Genomic DNA, 12720 nt, shown 5'->3' with positions numbered 1-12720 from the left:
TTCTTACCGCATGAGTTCTGTCCGTAAGCCAGTTGGCAACCCATCTCGTGATGTAGGAGTTTATGTTCAGGCTGGTGAGTTTTTCTGTAATACCAGAATGGGGAATGGTGTTGAACGCCTTGGCGAGGTCAAGGTAGGCTGTGTGAACCACCTTTTCCTCGTCTATAGCCTTGGTGACTGTCTCAAAGAAGTCAACCAGGTTTAGTAGACATGATCTGCCCTTAACAAAGCTGAACTGGGTCGTTTCAAGTGCTTGGAGGTTCCCAATGTCTTTGTTAATGAGTTCCATGATGATGCACTCCATAGCCTTGCAGACCAGGCTAGTCAGGCTTATGGGGCAATAGTTACCAGGGTCAGTTTTGGCCCGTCCTTTGTGGAGCAGAATAACCATTGCTGTGCGTCATTCTATGGGCATGTAGCCTGTGGAGAGGTTAAGGTTAAACAGCGTGTTTAGGTAGGGCGCTAGTTTGTTCTGTAGTTCGTGCAAGACGCATCCTGGGACACCATCTGGCCCCACTGATGCTGTGTTTTTGGCTTTTGAAAGGGCTGTTTTCACCTGTGCGTCTGTGATTTCTTGGACACTACACTTTTCTGGTATTGTTGTGGGCCCTTTTGGAGGTTAGAGGGGGGTGAAATTTGCACTGAATCTATCTGCCAGGATGTTAGCAATATCAGTAGGTTCAGTATATTTTGTGCAATTTTGCACTAGCTCAGAGCATATCTGCAAGTTGCCACTTAGATTGTTGACATAGCTAAAGAAGGCTTTTTGGTTATCTTTCGAATCCTTGGCTATTTTTCTTTTGAAGTTAGCCTTGGATGATTTTATGAGGGGCCTTAGTTTGTTACTGATACTGATCAGGGATGTCTTTCCTTCTTAGGATTTGATTTTTTTCTGAACCAGTTTCCTCCTTTTATTGTATAACCTGTTTATGGCAGGGGTCAACTAGACTAGTTTCCTTCTCTTAGGGGAGTGAGTGTTGGTTTTGCTAGGGATGGCATGATCCATGCATTCTTGTAGGTGCTCATAGAATGCATTTGTAAAGGATTCTGCATCTTGGGCAGCATTATCCTTTAGCGTGGTGGCTGTGAAACTTACCACCTCTGTCTTAAGTAAGGTGAAGTTTGCTTTAGAAAATGTTTTCACTGAGGTTTTCTTGGTTGGGGGTGGTGGTGGGGTGTGGACCTCCAGAGTGATTAGTTTATGGTCTGATCTAACCAGTGACAGGTTGACCTCCGGTGCGGAGCACCTGTCGCCCATGTTGGTGATGACCAGGTCCAATATGTTTTCACCTCTGGTAGGGGAGTTTACCAGCTGATCCAGGGCATTTGAGTTGATAAATTCCAGGAAGCACTGAGCCTGGGAGTCTGTACTCAAGTAGTTTTCCCAGTTAATTGTAGGGTAACTGAAATCAACCAATATCAGGCTGTTCGGTAGGACCTTCATGTTTTCCAGTGTCTCCAGAAAGGCAGAGTGGTGGTCCTGGATCATGGAGGATGATCTGTAGCAGACCACAATTTGCATTGCAGATTTGCCCGATATTAGTTGCACATGGATGATCTCAGAGGTATCATGCTGCGCCACTAAACTGGAGGTGTAGGTATCCTTGATGAATATGGTTACAACCTCTCCTTTTGTGTTTTGGTCTGTGTTCTGTGGCAGAAATGTATTGTATGAGTTGTAGCCCAGTAGTGCTGAAGTGCTGCCTGGAGCCTTGAACTAGGTTTCTGTTACTGCACAGATGTCGACATTCTCCATATTGAGGAGTGCTTCGAGTGCATGCATTTTGAGATTTAAACTCCTAGAATTGAGTAGCATAACCCTCATTTTTTTATTTGTGCTATTTATGGAGGTGGGTTTGAATTTTCAGCCTTGCCTAAAAAAGGCACTATGGGGGCAGCAAGAGCCTTGACCAGTATTTGAAAGCCGAGGGGTGACAGGTGCAAGCCATCTCTTGCGAAGCAACATGGCTTGTTGAGCATGTCGTCCCAGGCTGACAGACACTGGATCCCCTTTGAATAACACCAGAAGCTTAGCCAATTGTTGAAATTGATCATTTTTTTTTTTTATACTGAGGTATCATTTTTGGTGAGGGCAGGATGCTACTCAGGGTCAGGGTCATACCTGCCTGGGCTACATGATCAGAGAGCTCTTCCATGTCTCTTTTCATGTAGTCCAGGGAGGTACATCTCAGGTCATTCACACCAACATGAACAATGGCAGAGTCATATCTGTACTCATTCTGGAGTGACCTGAGTGCTTGTGTTATGTGGCGGATTCTGGCTCCTGATAGGCACCTAACAGTAACCTTCTCCTTGTCCAGCCTAGTGAGTAGGTTGTCAGTGTGCCTGACTATAGAGTCACCTATTACTAGTGTGTTAGGTATGTTATTTTGTCTTAAGGGCTGTGATTGTGCGGCACATTGATTTTGTATTTTATGTGTTGTCTGGTTTGTGATGGGAGGTGCAGGTTTTTGGGTTGTCTGCTTTAGAGCTCTCTGATGCTTTTGCAGGTTTTTATTTAGAGCTTCCGAGTATGATTTAGTGTATTTATGTGTATTTTTTGTCAGTGCTGGTTTAGTAGGTCTATGTGAGGCTGGAGGTGTGGTGCAAGTGTTAACCTTCTCCTCATGACTGTCTGTTCCAGTCTTGGGTGGAGAGACCTTAGCCTCCAGTTTGGCTGTATAATTGCATCTCTCACATATGTTAGTGTTTTGTGGTAAGAGGAGAGGGTTGTCTGTGTACATGAAGCAGTTGTAACATTGCCTCAGGATACTCAGGTTCGCCAGCTGGACTGGAGAGTACACCTGAAGTTGCCATTTGGTCATGCTTGAATAGTAGGGTGAGCTGCTTAGTTGCTTGGTTGGTGAGGGGTGGATAAAGAGCCTTGTCCTGCTGGGCAATCAAGTGTTGGGGTATATTAGTGCTTGCTATTGGGTCTGAGCAAGTGCTGAACTGTAGGATGCTTTTTGAGTGCTTAGGTTGAGAGTTTGACTAGTTTCAAGGGAAAAACTGAAGAGGAGACTTAGTGGAGCCAGGAATAATTTAACCGTACCTAACCAGTGCTGCCTGGTGTGCAAAACCATGCAAAGTGATTTTTAAACTACTAACTTCCGGGCTGAAACCACTCCTCCAAGGACAGATGGCTGCTCAAAGTTCCCCTCTCTCACAGGTGAACAGAGAAACTTCCGTCTGTCCAAGTAAGGTACGGGCAACTCAAAAACTTGTAACACAGCCCTGAATTCAGCACTAGTCTGAAAACTGGACTATACTAGCTTAGAAGGGTGGGAAACAAGGAATGTTTTTTTTTTTTGAAAAGATAAGGCAAAAACAATAAAAAGTACACTTAAAACAGCATTAAACTACAAGGGATCAGAAAAGGCTATTGTACTTTAGTGTGTAGCCTACAACAGTTAAATTATTTAAACAAAAAACAACTTTTTAAAAGTGCAGTCAGTCAAATAAGTACAATATGTGAAAAAACAAGCTTTTAAATCACAATAAATGCTGGAAAATCAGAGTTTAGGCAGAAAACAGTTAAGTACAGCAAGAAAATACAGAAAAAGAATACTTAATCGCTTCAAAGACTCTTTTTTAAGCTAGAAGGCTTATAGGTTCATAGGTTCATAGGTTTATACTAGGCTATCTGCCCGAGGGCATTTACAAGCCTAGCCCATAGTTTTGTGGCTTACGCCACCCCTTTAGTTTGGAGAAACTATGCCCATTATTTTGCAGTGCCTCTGTTGAGCAGAGACACTGAGGTAATCCCTGGGGTATATCTGCGATCTCCCATCCATTGGTCAAGATTCCTCTTGAACAAAGCCAGCGAGGTGCTCTGCCTCACATATACTGGGATTTTGTTCCACAGCATAGGGAGTCTTTGGGTGATGAATCTATCCCTCCAGCACGTCCTATTAATAGCTGTGTCTAGGTTTAGGTCTCCTGCCCTTGTGGCTCTAAGAGATTTCGATTTTTTGAGGTGAAGCATGTTCATCAAATCTGGGTTTGACATGGCCTTGTATCAGTTTAATGCTTTTTAGGGCTTTCCAGTAGGTTAGTTACAGGAATGATGGGAAACAAGCACAGATGTGGTCTTTTAAACCAGAAAGTTGAAAGAGATGGACAGCTTCCAAAATGATCAATAAACTACAATTCCTGGGCCAAGAACCACTCCTTTTGTGGTAGACAGGCTACCTAGTACTTACTACTCTCACTGATAAGCTAGGAGGCTCCACTCCAACACAAAGGCTTGAGGGGCTCAGAAGCTTACAAATAGTCCTGGATACATCAAATCTGTACCTGGACTAGACTAGTTACGGGAAAGGTGGGGATCAAGTGCAAACATGGGCTTTAAAACCAGAAAGTTGAGAGAGATGGAAAAACTGCCCAAACAGCCAATAAACTGCAATTTCTGGGCCAGACTCACTCCTCTTGTGGTAGATAGGCTACCTAGTGCTTACCACTCCCACTGATAAGCTAAAAGGCTTCCCTCCAACACAGAAAAGCTTGCAGGGCTCAGAAGCTTACAAAGTGCCCTGGATACAGCAAATCTGTACCTGGACTAGACTAGTTACAGGAAAGGCAGGGAACAAACACAAATGCAGGCTTTTAAGCCAGCAAGTTGAAAGAGATGGAAAACTGACTAAGCCAATAAACTACAATTTATGGGCTAAAACCCACTCTTCCCATGGAAGATAGGCTACCTAGTGCTTACCACTCCCACTGATAAGCTAGAAGGCTTCCCTCCAACACAGAAAGGCTTGTGGGGGCTCAGACGCTTACCAACAGTCCCGGATACAGCAAGTCTGTATCTGGACTAGACTAGTTACAGGAAAGTCAGGAAACAAGTGTAAATGTGGCTTTTAAACCAGAAAGTTGAAAGAGATGGGAAAAAAACTGCTCAAACGGTCAGTAAGATACAAGTTCTGGGCCAGGAGCCACTCCTCTTGTGGTAGATAGGCTACCTAGTGCTTACCACTCCCACTGATAAGCTAGAAGGCTTCCCTCCAACACAGAAAGGCTTGGGGGGCCACATTCTCACAGGGACGCACTCACATTGACACACTTGGCAGGGCCAGGAATACACCCCATCACTAATGAGATTGACACAACATATTCCTGTGAAGGTATCCCATGCACCACAGAGGTCATACAGAGGTGATATGGGCAAAGGGTATGGGGAGGTGTCTGACATCAGACAGCATGCTTCAGTATGCCAATGGGGGTTGTAATGAGTGTGAATGTGATCATACACATCATACAACACACAGACACAAACACACATGGTGCCAGTACTGACATGCATGGGTGCATTTCTGCATGGGTGTGTGGTGGTAGACTTTGCCAGATGGCTATACAAGGCTAGGTGATGGGCATACCTTTGCATCAGGCCACATGACAATGGTCAGCATTGCAGGTGGGTATTGTATCTCCCATCCAGTCACCTGGGTGACTAGTGTGTGTGGCCAATGCTGTGCATTGCTTGCCATGTGTGTGTTCCTTAGTCCATGATGTGGACAGTGTCTGGAATGTGAACACCTCTCACATGCATGTACAGTGACATATAGAACTGTACCTGGGGTATCTGGTCCATGTTGTGTACACATATTATCATCAGATGTGCCAGTCTTGGCCACCTGTGGTGGGAACTGGTAATGGACTACTGGTTTACCCTGCACCTACATTGATAGCATGCTAATGGCATTCCCTGGTGTCAGTGGCATCTGTCCATACAGGGCATGTTTTCAGGCATGGTATGTCCTTTGTGGGTCGTGTGATGGAACCACAGGTGTTGCAGGTGTCCAGTGGGGAACATGGGGAAGGTGCACTGTCTGCATGTACGTGCCTATTGTACAGATGGACAGGGTTAAATGCCCTCTGTAGCCCACACTGCAATCACTCCATAGTTACTATCAATGGCCAATATGCAGTGTACTACCCACATATTGTCTGTTGCCTAGGCATGTGTGTGTGTGTATGAGACATGGGTTGAGAGTGTGCTCTGGGTAATATCGGGGTTGCTAACTGTGATTGCCTGGCCTTAATGTCATGTATGTGTATAGATTTGGACCCCAGCCTCTCAGCTATTTCACATCTGTTATTCCTGTATGGTAGACATTGTGATATACACTAGGGCTACCATATAAGACATTTGCAAAACCCACTCCATATTGGGTCCAGGTGTCACACACTAACATCCCTCTCCACACGGGGTACGAGTTATTTACACACACACACACACACACACACACACACACACACACACACACACACACACACACACACACACACACACTTGTCATGTTTAGGAGTTGAACCCCTACATAACTAGTTTATTATACTACAGCACTATGCAGTTATAGCATGCACCACATAGATTATTGGAGTACTCTTTCCCCAAAGGTGTATATCACAGTGGATGACATCAGCAGAATTGGCAAAGTAGGGCATTCAAATTGTAGTGAGTGTGGCTAGGCTAAAATGCATTGCTCCCAACACAGACAGTGCCACACACACAAAACCTCCAAAACTGAAATGTGTAGCTATAGCATCCCTAACAGAGATCAATAGTACCCTACAGAATGGAGCTGTTATAGGACGCACCACAGGGATTACTGGAGAACAGTTTCCCAAAAGTGTATTTCACAGTGAACGACAGCTGGATTGCCAAAGTAGGGCATGTGAAATGTACTGAGTGTGACTAGCCTAAAATGCATTGCTCCCGCACTACAGAGATTACTGAGCTACAGCCTTCCCAGAGGTGTATTTCTAGGTGGATGACATCAGCAGCCTTGCCAAAGTTGAGCATTTGAATTGTAGGGAGTGTGACTACCCTAGAAAGCATTGTTTTCTATACAGACACACACACTGTGGTACTAGAGCAGCTATCTAACTAATTTATCATGGTACAGCAGTATGCAGCTACAGGATGTGCTACAGCGATTACTGGGATACCACCTTCCCAAAGGTGTATTTCTAGGTGGATGACATCAACAGCCTTGCCAAAATTTAGCATTTGAATTGTAGGGAGTGTGACTACCCTAAAAAGCATTGCTTTTAACGCAGACACACTTGCCAAGTCTAGGATTAGAACAGCTACCTAACTAATTTATCACACTACAGCAGTATGCAGTTACAGGATGCGCTAGGGAGATTACTGAGCTACAACCTTCCCAGAGGTGTATTTCTAGGATGATGACATCAGCAGCCTTGACAAAGTTGAGCATTTGAATTGTAAGGGACTATGACTACCCTAAAGAGCAATGCTCTCTATAAAGACAGACACACACGCAAACACAGTTGCCATGTCTGTGATTTGAACTCCTACCTAACTACTTTATCACACTACAGCAATACGAAGTTATGGCATGTGCCACAGAGATTATTAGGCTACACCTCTCCCAAAGGTGTATTTCACAGTGGATGACGTCAGCAGGCTTGTCATAGTAGGGCTATGGGAAGGACAGTGTGTGTGCATGGGCCATAATCCATTCATCTAGAGGTTGGCATGTCACATGAGGGCACACACAGGGTTATATTTCACAGGTACATGTATACAACTTCTAGATGACTACTTCCTTGTACAGTCATGTTGCATAGCTGGCATGTGCACCACATAGTCTATAATGCTGCCAGATACAGATGGCTAGTATCTGCACTGAGTATCATCTGAACCTGATGTGGTTGGGGTCCTCTGGCTGTGTGCTGGGTGGGACAGGCCTGGATGGCTCCTTGTCACAGTCACCCTCTTCCACACATTTATGTACATCTACCTTTGGCTTATTATAGTGTGTTGTCCTTACATATATGTCTGTATTCCTATCCACTGTGTGTGCAACATGAGTATTGCATACTGATGAGTGTCTGCACTAACAACTGTGACTGCCAGATATGTCTGGTCCACTGGTGTTTGCAGACATGGTCTTCATGTGTTTAAGAGTGTGAGCATGCCCAGTATGACCTTTCAGTATGTTGTTGACTGACATTGCCTTCATTTCTCTGTGTGTGAGCAGGCCCAGTATGCCCATCTGTATTTAATGTATGGATCGAGTCCAGGTAGTTAGTACTGCAGTGCTGACCTTTGTGTTGTACACGAACATGTAGCATGCTGTTTCTCCAGGGTATCCATCAAGCATTTGGCATTGACTTTTTCTACATTTCTACATAGGATGGGGGGGGGGGGCTCACCTGACTATTTCTACATTTCTACACAGAATTGGGGGGCACACCTGACTGTTCTTACAATACTACATGGATGGGAAAATATGTCTATTACTACATTTCTACACAGGGTTGGGGGGCACACCTGATTGTTATAACAGTACTACATAGGGTGGGGGGCTCACCTGACTATTTCTACATTTCTACACAGGATGGGGGGGCACACCTGACTGTTCTTTCATTACTACATAGGGGGAGGCACACCTGTCTATTTCTACATTTCTACACAGGGTTGGGGGGACACTTGACTGTTATTACATTACTACATAGGGTTGGGGGGCTCACCTGACTATTTCTACATTTCTACACAGGATGGGGGGGCACACCTGACTGTTATTACATTACTACATAGGATGGGGGGAGGCACACCTGTCTATTTCTACATTTCTACACAGGATGGGGGGCACACCTGACTGTTATTACATTACTACGTAGGATGGGGGCACACCTGACACTTGTACACATTTTCTATGACTGTAGTGATATGCCAGGTACTCCATTTCATTTTGTATTCTTACCTATCATGCTGACTAGAGGCATACCAGTGTATATGTCAGGTACTCTATTTCATTCTGTATTCTTACCTATCATGCTGACTAGAGGCATACCAGTGTACTACAGATCATAGCTTTGGATGCCCTACATATTAGTGTCTGACTTCCTACCCTTCAGAACTAACATCCCACTGCCTGACCTGGTGTAGTCTGTCTGTGTAGGCCTTTGGGGGAGGTTAACCATAGCCATCATTCAGGGGCCATAGCACAGGCTCTGTTTGAGTTTGTCTACACCTGTCCTGCTGGCTGAGACTGTTGTTGGGTATGTGAACCTCCCTGACTGGCATGTGTGGGTCACATGGATACACATGTCACTCAGCACATTTCCTGCAGTGGGCTTTGTCACCCTGTGTAGTACATGCTACTATGGTGACTCCAGTATATGTTACAGATGTCATGGTGCCACTATGGTTGTCTACTGTCTGCTGCCATAACATTCAGCCACCATATTCCCTTGTATGCTCGCATCCATACCATAGATACAGGTAACAACACATTCTACTCCATTTGGCAATTGGTAGGTTGACTGACTTACCTTGAGGGTGTGCCAGACATGCAGATGGTGCTGGAGGACTGCCTATGTCAGATGCACATAGTACACTCCCTGTACATGGTTGAGCACAGGTAGTGTCATGTTTGGCGTCCCTTTTACTTTATGTGTGAGTCAGAGATAGGTGTCATTCTATGGGTCCGTACTGTGTCATTGTATGTGCTATATGTTGTCTTTTTGCCGCAGCCTCGGAATACTGGGCATGCCTCCATCTGCCTATTGGGGCAGCCTCAGGTTGTTCCTCCTCTGAGTCACTCTGTGCCTGTGCAGGGCTTGGCATTGGTGAGGGGCTGTGTGGCCCTCCCCTATGCTGTTCCTGCTGCAGCTCTTTCCGCAGGATAATATTGTGTAGCATGGCACATACCATAACAATTTGGGTACATGTAGCTGGTGAGTACTGCAAGGCTCCACTGGATATGTCCAGACACCGGAACTGTGACCTGAGCATCCTAAACACATGCTCTATTATAAGTCTGGTCTGTGCGTGTGCCTCATTATGGCATTCTTGTTCAGGTGTGTGTGCATTTCTGATGGATGTCATCAGTCAAGACTCAAGTGTGTAACCAGCATCCCCCACTAGGTGACCATAGGGGATGTTCCCACTGGCAAATCTCTGGTACAGCTGTGTCAGATGCCATATGTAGGAATTGTCATAGCTTCCAGGGCAGCCAGCACACACATTCATTATAATTCCCTGGGTATCACATACAACCTGGTAGTTGATGGAGGGGATGCCCCTGTGGTTGATGTAGGCCCTACCCTGATCACCAGGTGGTGCTTTGATGCATATGTCCCTGCATTCTATAGCACCCACTACCTCTGGGTATTCTGCTATTTGGTGGAAGAGAAGTATACTGCTGGCCAACACTTTACTAGTGTTGAGGAAATATACATGCTCACTGGCATGTGCTGACATGGCATCCAGTAACTAGTGGAATATTCTGGATGCTGATGCCTGTGAGATCCCCATGATATCCCCAGTTGAGCTTTGTGAGGTACCTGTGGCTAGTATTCTTAGGCCTACGCATACCTTGGTATCCACTGGGATGGGTTTCCCTCGGTAAGTTTGGTGTGTCAGGTGTGGCCGGCACAGCTCAACAATTTGCTGTAGGAGGTTTCTGTCCACCCTATAGCGCTCCACTATCTCCAGCTCATGTAGCCCCTGATAGGTTACCCTGGGTCTGTACACTCTTCTCTGTCTCCTCACTGTGGGTTGATAGGCAGCATTCACATCCTCACTACCCTCAGCCTCTTGCACATGTTTTTCTATGTTGCCTGCTGCAGCCCTTCTCATTTTGTAGGTTTGTTTGTTAAAATTTCAGCGCTTGTATACACCAGTGGTGTAGAGTGTGGGAAAAACCAGAGGGGAAGGTATTTGCATAGGTGGTGGTGCTGTGGTAGCGTTGTTGCCTCACAGTTAAATGTTGCCCGTTTGATTCTCAGTTAGAGTGTCTTCTGTGTGGCGACATGCATGAATGGGCGGTCCTTCGTTGAAGGTTGTGCATTAGGCCCGGCAAGCCAGCACGTAAAAATCTACTGCTAATCATTAACAGACTGGAGTTCTGCTGTGGTGACGCCTAACCGGGAAAAGCCGAAAGACACAAAACAATAGTAGTGTTCTGGGCTGGGCTGGTCTACTGCCTGTGTAATTGGCTGATTCTGATACATTTCACCTGCCAGCTAAGCTAGTTCTCCTTGATTACTTTCCTACTGCTGTTTTCCCTTCCCATTGCCTTCCTGTTTAAGCCTGAGTGCGTGCCACATAAACACAGTGCTCAAATGTGCACAATACTACTATTTCCTGGTTTAACTTCTTCCTGTAAAACCTGGTGCACAGTGCACACACCCACTTAGGCTTTGTAAAGAGTGCTAGGCAGGTTTGGACACACCCCCTAGCTTAGCTGTGCTAAGCTAGGAGCAAACCAGAGCCACAGGGCTCCAATCCATTTACAGTATGCCTGACACCCCCCCCCCCATGATGTCACTTAACTCCTAGGCATGCACCAAGCTATTCCTACTCTTACACTGTTGGGACCAGGCTCACATGCTGGGGAAAACTGGGATTCAATATCCTTCCCCTCATTTGCATAGGATTGCCTGCTAATACATAGTTACATGTCTCACACTGAGCCTCCCCCCTTAGCAACCACTACTGACTGGCCATGTTGTCTTCTGCTTGCCATCGACTTGCATGGCAGAATACTGATTTTAGTTAGAATCCTTAATTTAGGTTCATTTTTGTTATTTTTTCCCCCGATCCCATTTGTGTGCCATTGCCCTACGCTTAAACAATAAAGATCAGCTAAAAAAAATAAAAGTTGATTTCTGTATTTTTTTGTAATGTTTGCAATGCTAATGGCCTTATACTTGGCCATTGGCATGCTTACTACATGATATGCAGCCTTTATTTGGAGCTGTCACAGCTCCGTTTTGGATTTTGCAGAAATGTACTCGGTTACTAACCAAGTACATTTCTGCAGATAGCACTTGTCCTGCACGGATGGTTGGAAGCTTCCTGGATTGTAAAATCACCGCATTTGCATAGATTTCTCCTGCAAATGGGGTGATTTTCATACAAGGGCTTTGTCCGTGCAGGATTAGTGCAGGAGCACTCATGCATGCCCCCTGCAGGCTGTTCCTAGATCGCACAGCAGACATATTGCCTGTTTGTGCTCCTGCACCAATCTTGCATACCGTGCAAGCTTTCGGGAATCCGGGGGTGTATTTTTTCTATTGACTTGTTCCTTAGATGATTTGTGTCACTGTGTAAAGAGGACTTTTCTCTTTGGTCATGGAGTGAGAATATTTAACTAAGGAGGTAGGGGATAAAGCTGTCCATGCAAATATTGATTTTGTCTTTTAGCTTTGTTTTGTCTGCAGTATATACAGCTCATTTTGTGATTGTGTTGAGTTGCTTTAATTCTGCTACTGCTATTACAAGAGGAAGCAGATCTGTTGGAGTTTACTTAACTTAGTTCAGGTTTCACTTTCCAAGTGTTTGTGAGTTTTTTAGTTAGTGTTTGCTTTGCAAGTATATCAGTGATAGGTGTTCCTGTGTAAAATATTTATTTAGTGGAGTTTAAGTGTTGCTTTGAGTTTTGCATTTAGTTTTATGGTCTTACTTGGTGGTTTGTCTATTTCTATGCAGTTTGAGTAGCTGGGAAGCTACATATGCATTTTAACAATATATTTTATCGTCTCTATGCATTTTCTATTTGTTTCATATTTTTCTGCTTTATTACCTTTATATATATTTTTTTAAGTTATGCAAGTTATTTGAGTGCTTTGATAGGGATATATGAGGTTTGATTAGTGGTTGGTAAGTTTGCAGATTCGATAAATTTCAGTTGAGTGCATGTTGATGATTGCTTAAAATCACACTAATATTCATTCTACAAA

The sequence above is a fragment of the Protopterus annectens genome, chromosome 1.part1 (assembly GCF_019279795.1).
Source record: "Protopterus annectens isolate FY-2018-M chromosome 1.part1, PAN1.0, whole genome shotgun sequence".
Lineage (NCBI taxonomy): Eukaryota > Metazoa > Chordata > Ceratodontiformes > Protopteridae > Protopterus > Protopterus annectens.
This window is presented reverse-complemented; position numbering follows the sequence as displayed.